Raw genomic sequence first — 7,711 nt, 5'->3', positions numbered from 1 at the left:
TTTTTATTAATTTATTGACATTTCATTTTTGTTGTTGTTGAATCTTGTTTTACAAACAGAGTTTCAATTTTTGGTATTGAAAATTCAAATAGATACAAATACATTTTTGTTACAAACACATATTTAGAGTTAGGTACTTTTTCACTAACACATGCTTAGAATTAGGTACTGCTGTCAAAGAGTCGGACTACTTGTTATACATTGATTCTAACAACATGAAGACATATAGAACTTTGACATACGTGTGGACATTTAAAGAATAACGGGGGGACTTTCAACGTGGACTTAGCATCTCCCATATGAATTAAATAAAAAATTCATATAGGTATCTAGAAAACTATTAGATTATTCAAATTTTCATAGATTACATTAAAATCTTAATTAACGTTCGCAAATATTTAGCAAATTGTATAACTAAAAATTTTTTGTTGTTAGAATCTTCAAAATTGTTAAGTGGGTTTTTTGTTTATATTGCATTTAAGGTAGCGTGTTATTTAATTTTAATTTAGGGAGTTATTTCTTTTTGTTGGGGCTTGTTTTCATTTTTATTTTGAAGAGTTATTTTATTATGAAGTAAGTCCCCAAATTCGAGGACTTATTTAATTTTTGTTTTTGGGAAGTTATTTCATGGCGCCATTTTTTCGTCATGGAAATCATATAACTCCCTAAATATTTGTTCAGAAAGCCACAGCAACGAATTTTGGAGACTAAATTCGCTCTTTGGGGCACATTTAAAATGGCAATTTATTTCAGTTTGAAATAATTCCTCAAAATTCAAAAATGGTATATATTCATCGGCCTTCGGCTGAGCGCAAGAGTTTTCTCCTCTGGGGTATATTGGACATCGGCTTCGCTCCGTGTATCAGGACCCGACTATTAAGGAAATCGTTGTTTCATGGTGCAATTTTTTATTTTTAAATTGGGGAATTACTACATAACGCAGTTATGAAATAATAAAATAATTTAAATTAAAATTATGTCTTTGCAACAGTAGTTTTTTTATAAAAGTACCTATACTATATCTCGTATGTAAAGCTTCCCAACATAAACTCGGTTATGGGTTGTACTTCTATAACTACATCCTTTTCAATGACTACTACTTACCATTACATTGAATAACTCTAGTAATGACTTTCTTTAAATTTGATATAGAAGTACTTTATTTTTGTTTGCACATTTTATTTGATCCGAGTTTAGAATTTACTTTTTTAAAATTAATCAAATTCGTTCCACATTTGATTAATCAATTAAATTATTTTTTTTAATTTTAATAAAATAAATAGTGATGGTTTTAAAGTTTTAAAAATTCACCAAGAAGTAATGGAACAGTAACGTGTTATGTGTAACGTACTTCAAATATTAAAAATATACGTTTTACACTTAAACTGATTGTAAAAATTTATTTTGTTTAAATGACGTATGTTACATGCAATTCACTATTCAAGATGTCAATGAAATTATAAAAAATTTGTGGTTATTTTTCAGAAGAACAATCAAAAGTTTTTATAAAACTTTTCGTATCCCTAATCCTTATAATTAGCACGGTATTGGAATTAAGAAACGGCATGAAATTTTGGTGGGATACCTATTCCACCATTACTCAAATATCATGATTACAGGTAAAATGTTGATAAAAATGTATTTCAGAAGATAAACTCTGGTATTCACAACATAGATTAATATGCTTCTTGATCGACATTGTGTTTTCGCTTAACTAAATACCTACCTACATGAAAGTAAAAATATACATATAGGTACCTACATTGTTTTCAATAAGTATGTTAAATGTTCTTATATCTCAACAAAAAAATCGGCAAAACACAAGTTTTATACAAGTCTAATTTTTATACTGTCATAATCGGGCCTCAATACCTATTTACTTTCAAACACTAATAAGCATAAACAACTTTAACGTAGATTTAAATACCTCTACTAAAATTTATAAGGACAGGTCCATATTTACGCTTACTTCTTTATAAACCATATTTTTCGCCAACAAATCGTAAAAATATTTTGGAATTGAAGTAAAAAACAAATTAAATGCTTTATTATAAAAAAATAATCTAAATTTTTAACATACTACTGTAGTGCATCATAAACTTGGCCCTGTCCGACTCATATGACACCTTGTTTTAAGTTGAAATTTAATATCTAAAATACAGAATCTGTTTTAATCTGAATTTATAGGGGAACATTTAAAAAAAGTTTTTGTAGTAATATATTTCGGGAAGTAGTTATTTACCGAACTGATGTGTGGTTACTGGCTCCAAAAAATCTATTCGCTTCCTCCAAGGGAAAGTCCAAGTTAAGCAGTTTTATTTATAAAAATCAAATGAATACCACAAAATAAAACATATTTTTTATGCGCGGTTGATCCAGGAAGTTTTATATTATAGGCTCTGCAGGTCATTTTAGAAGAAAGAATTGAAATTTCTAATGTATATAAATGCATAAACTATGTTGGTACATATATTGGTATCTATATAACACAACCATACTTCTAGGTATTTCTACATTCGTACATACTTACATATACGTATGTACATATTTTGCCCGCAAAAGCAAAGAGCGCCACAACGCCTACATTTAATTTCATTTTTAAATATACATGACCAGGGAGTCTACTGTTGACAAACAGGTTTTTGTTTGATACCCACCAACAAATGTATAAAAATATACATGTTGCCATGTTTCAAATAAATACTTGTTTGTGATCAGTTGTTGACGCAATATCATCGAATAGTTCGTTTGTTTTCCTTCCCCCTCTTTAAACACTCTCAACCAAGAACCAGCCAGAGCCAAAAACCAATTCAATAGACAGACGACGACGACGTTAAAAAACGATTCACACAGTCAGTGTCATATGTATGTGTTCAGCTTCATACAAACACAGTATACTGTGAGTATACTCAAACAATATCTCATCCGCATTAGTGTGAAATTCCATTACAAATACAACCATATGTATGTATGCACATATTATCATTTTTTGTTTTCTTTGTTTCATTTAATTTTATTATTTTTTTGTTTTTGTTTTTATTCTATGGATACACATTCATGCATACCTTCATTCGTACTTAAGTGTGAATGTGTGTATAACTCATTTTTAGATTTAGTTTGACACGATGTATTGTTAGTGTGCTGCATATAGATGATAATGTATTCGATGTTCGTATACTAAGTGCTGCCTTTTTATTATGTACCCAAGCTGTTTTTTTGTTATTATTTTCAATTTTGTTTACTCACAACTCGTAGACGTTAAATGTGGCAACAACGCCAGGCCAGGGCAGACTGAATGTCGCCACTTCGTACGATAATACCAGACACAATGTCGACGTGTTGATTTAAGTCGAATTGACTTACCTTGTTTTGCACCATTCAACAATCCAACAAATGTAGATGTGCAATATTAGCATTAATGCATTTAAAGTGTAGTGGTGTACAAAAATATATCTTACTGACAAATGTCAAATAAAATATTTGAATGTTACAATAATACATACACATAAGTCATAAAGAATAAAGTACATATATTCCGATTGACATTAGTAATTTACTTTGTAATTACTCTTTTGAAAGTAATTTTAATCACTTAAGGAAAGTAATAAATGTGTCCTATGTACAATACGGATACATTATATGTACATTTGATTCATTAATGTCTTGTACTGACTGGTGCAAAATTTTAGCCAAATCGGATAATGCAAACTCGTACCGGAAATCGTTTGAAAAGTGTGAAATTAGGTAAATAATAAGACTTTTTATTTTATTCAAAAATTGTATATCAAAATTATAGGTATATTCTTAAAATTTAAAATCTTATTTTAGAGAGAAAATTATTATCTTTCCCATAAGGTATAAAATATTATTACATTGAACTGAAAAATTATAGGCATATTATTTTCACAAATATGCAGCAGACCCAGCCCACTTTATAATTTCACCACTTTTTCTAAAAGTTCATAGGTATGTATTTTAATATTACACATACAAAATTTAGGGATTTCAGCTCTAACACTTTCCAAGATATGCGAATTTTTGCATTTAATTAATACGTGTCCTTTTTTATTTGTACATAGGTATTACCCAAATGCTCACATGGATGGTTGTATATGTAAATTTTAAGGATTCTAGTCTTGTTATTTTTTCTGCAATAATTGAAAAATAAAAAAGTTGTGCACCGTATAAATGTTTGCTTAAAATTAACACTATTTATTGTAGGTAACCAGACTCCTAGTATAATTAGTGTAAAAATACATGTCGAAAAATATTTAAACATTTTAAACACAATGTATGTTAAAATACTGAATACAAATTTAGTATTTTTACTCACTTATGTGTTTAAAAATGTTTAGCAACATTCCAATTATGAGTAAACTTAAACATTTTCCGCCTTATGCAAAAACGATCATTTAGTTAACAATAGGTTACTTTTAAATCGTTTTTGCATAAGGACATTTATATGTAAAATGTACTGATGTTGAAAGTGCTTAAAATTATTCACCAAATATTAAAAGCCTACAAATTCAAAATAACCCATTAAAAAATTTTTTCACACATGTCTGATGTCAGAAATTTTCTGAAATAATTCTAATACTTTATCAGAATTTTAAGGAATAATATATAATTCCTTAAGACATTTTACAGAATAATCGGCAAACTTTTCTGCACATTTTCTGAAGTATTAAACGATTAAAATCAGACTTGTATGCACTTTGGCGAAGAACAGTTTGTTTGTTTATTTCTATAATATTTTTTAGACATAATGGAGAATATTCTGCAAAATCTTTAGTAAAGAAGTAAAATATAAAATTGCTTACGAATTATATCCGATAAGTCTGCACATAATCTGAAAATAATTGTTTTTGTAACTTCATCAGACAATTAAGCAAATAATAAAATGTTCTTTTAGATATTTAACAGAATAGTGTACACATTTTCAGTTATTTTTACTTAGTCATTTTATTCCCTTTTTCAGCTCTTTTGTAAGAAAACTTTCCGATAACTCTGTACATTATCTAAAGGAAGTTTAGTTTTTTTTTTATAAAAATCATGCACAAACCGTTTATATTTTGAAATTCGTCAGCTGTACTTTGAAGGGAATTTAAGTTTTATTTTCTTTTATTTTCTCAGTAAGTCTTTGGAAATCATGTAAAAAACATCAAGATATGTAATGATTATTGTTTAAATTTCTTTTAACATTGTTAATACACAAAAATTAGCATAAAAATTATATAATTTCTTATGGTTTAATTTTATAATTTTAAATTGATGTAAAATATAAATACGAAAATAGTGTTCATTATACACTATTTTCGTATATAATATTTAAGTAGTATTATTTAATTTTAGTAATTTTAAAAAGAATCTATAAGATTCTATTATTTATTTGTGCATCCTTAAGAAGTCATGACTTCTTATAAAAATTAATAAAATTAAAACCAAAAACTGTCGGAACGAAGTCGGCAAAAATTGTTTAGTGGGATATTATTATATTTGTTCTAACTGATATTTTATTGAATTAAAAATGGGTTATGTTAGGTCAAATAAATAAAATAATGGTATTTTTTAAAGAGATATTAAATTTCCTTGGAATGATTTGACATGAGATTTTACCAGAGAACAACATAATCGCAGCACAAAGATTTGGCCTTTGTCTTGTCCCTGTTATTGGAGAGGTGCCTTTGGGATGCACGTGGTGGCTGTGGTTTAAACTCAAATTTGAGGAGTGAGTGGGGCTATGAAAAATCGGTATGACGGATGTTGTTCTTTATTAATGTGCCGAATGTTTTTGTACAGGTATGATCTGGGTTTACTCTGTTTATACCAGATTAACCACAGTGTGCTCTACGTGAGGAAGCACAAATCCTCAGCACATTTGATAAATTCGTGTTTTGGTATAAGGAAGACGTGGAATAAGGCAAACATGACAGGTGTTCACGCAATGAACTTTAATATATTTACTATAAAAAAGTGAGAATTTGTTGGTCATGGAGTTATTTGAAATACAAAGCTCAATACAAGAGCATCATCCTTCCTCCATGATTTCAAATAGCTGAAACTCTCTAATTAGCCTAAAACAAAAATTAAAATCTCTACTTCTATCAACTATTAATCAACATAATTTTAGTATTAATTTAAACCGTAAATATTAAATATAATTAAAGGTATTTTCAGACTACAATACTGAGTATTAACACATTTCAAAATTAAAATATTATAGAATTTTGTTGGTATATCAAAAAATCTGTAAGAAAAATACATAAATATTTTAATATTGTAATAAACATATTTTTATTTTATATTATTAATAAACATAATATTTTAATAAACATTTTATAAACTCTTACCTTTATAAATCCAATGATGTTCCTGGTTTTTTCCTTTATTTTCAATTTATTTTATTTTCCTGTTTTTTTTATCGTAAGGAAAAAGTTTCTTTATTTTAAATACAAGTTTGATACATATGAAAAATCAGACATTTTCGAAATTTTTCAAAAACTTAGAAATACGGTCGGTATGTCATAAGAATCAGATGTATTTTTTGTCATAATCAATCAAATTGTATTTAGACTACGAAATTGTATTATACTACATGATTTTTTGACAAGTATTAATATTCAGTATTGTAGTCTGGAAATACCTTAAATAACATTTGTTAATATATTAAAAAATTAACACACATTGAAAAACTACCACTCAGTATTCCTTAAGTTGTTTAAACATTTTTAATATTAAGCCTACAACAATCTTGTCAGCTTCATAAGTTATGGTTCTAATAAGATCTTTTACTCGTAAGAATATATTACTAGATATTAAACAACCGACTACTACAAACGATTTAAATACTACCATTCGTACTCATTTATGCTGTAGTTCTCCGAACGATATTCCTGTTATTGTTTCATTTAAAAATATTTAATTTTTTATTATAAATAAATTTCTTGAACAATAATCATTAGTATTAAAATATAAAAAATTTAATAATTGTTCCTACAACAGCCCTTTCAATCGGCGCCTTCTTTATGCGAGTTAATGGTACTTTCCTCGCTTTTAAAATTTGACTCCCTTAAGTTTTTTATTTTTGAGTTAATTGATAAATGCGCGTAATTTTTTTATTTATGTTAATATTATTTATGTTATATTCTATAATACTACAATTTCACATCCTAAAAAATCCAAAAAGGTTATTAAAATTACATCTTGAGAATGATATTAGGTGTAGTAAATTTGGAATAAAAAAAAGAACATCCATCCTTTGATAAGCCTGTGTTAAAATCATCACTTCTTCTGGTATTTTTCAGTACTTCCAATGGGTAAATTCGACATCTTTTTCGCTTCTTTGGAAGTTATTTTTTTTTGCTGGTTACTGATATGTTTAATGCATTTCTCAGCGTTAAAATAATATTCACACGAACTGAATTTTATACACTTTGTCCGAAGTACACAGCAAAACACTTGTATCAAATAATATAAAATTACATATTTTGAAGACAAAACCAGTACGGAAAGAAAAATTTATAATGTTGTACTCAATAACATTATTATTAAATTGTTTCACAATTTATCTTAAAAAAGGAGAGATGTAAGCAGATAATAACGTTTATAGTTTTTAAAGCTACGAAGTTATAAGGCTTTTTGCTTCTCCTGTACTTGTTATGTTTGCGTACTAAGCTAATGGTACACAATATGTGGTAAAACTTTAAAGGTG

General features: G+C 27.4%; 2 long non-coding RNA genes across 3 annotated transcripts; one reads left to right on the top strand and one right to left on the bottom strand.

The window, feature by feature from the left end:
- Positions 1-1,853: 1,853 nt before the first annotated feature.
- LOC124418889 lies at positions 1,854-3,140 on the bottom strand. The gene is made up of 3 exons (XR_006940284.1): positions 2,531-3,140; positions 2,243-2,399; positions 1,854-2,151 (listed from the first exon to the last, which is right to left on the bottom strand). It is a non-coding gene; the product is annotated as an uncharacterized LOC124418889 (long non-coding RNA).
- Positions 3,141-3,362: 222 nt separating this feature from the next.
- Positions 3,363-6,191, top strand: LOC124418890. 2 transcript variants are annotated; one of them, XR_006940286.1, is made up of 4 exons: positions 3,363-3,744; positions 3,829-3,966; positions 4,080-4,217; positions 5,575-6,191. It is a non-coding gene; the product is annotated as an uncharacterized LOC124418890 (long non-coding RNA). The 2 variants fall into 2 exon arrangements; XR_006940285.1 differs by lacking the exon at positions 5,575-6,191 and having other exon boundaries at positions 3,374-3,744; positions 4,080-5,203.
- Positions 6,192-7,711: the final 1,520 nt, after the last annotated feature.

The sequence above is a fragment of the Lucilia cuprina genome, chromosome 3, assembly GCF_022045245.1.
Source record: "Lucilia cuprina isolate Lc7/37 chromosome 3, ASM2204524v1, whole genome shotgun sequence".
Classification (NCBI taxonomy): domain Eukaryota; kingdom Metazoa; phylum Arthropoda; class Insecta; order Diptera; family Calliphoridae; genus Lucilia; species Lucilia cuprina.
This window is presented reverse-complemented; position numbering and strand designations above follow the sequence as displayed.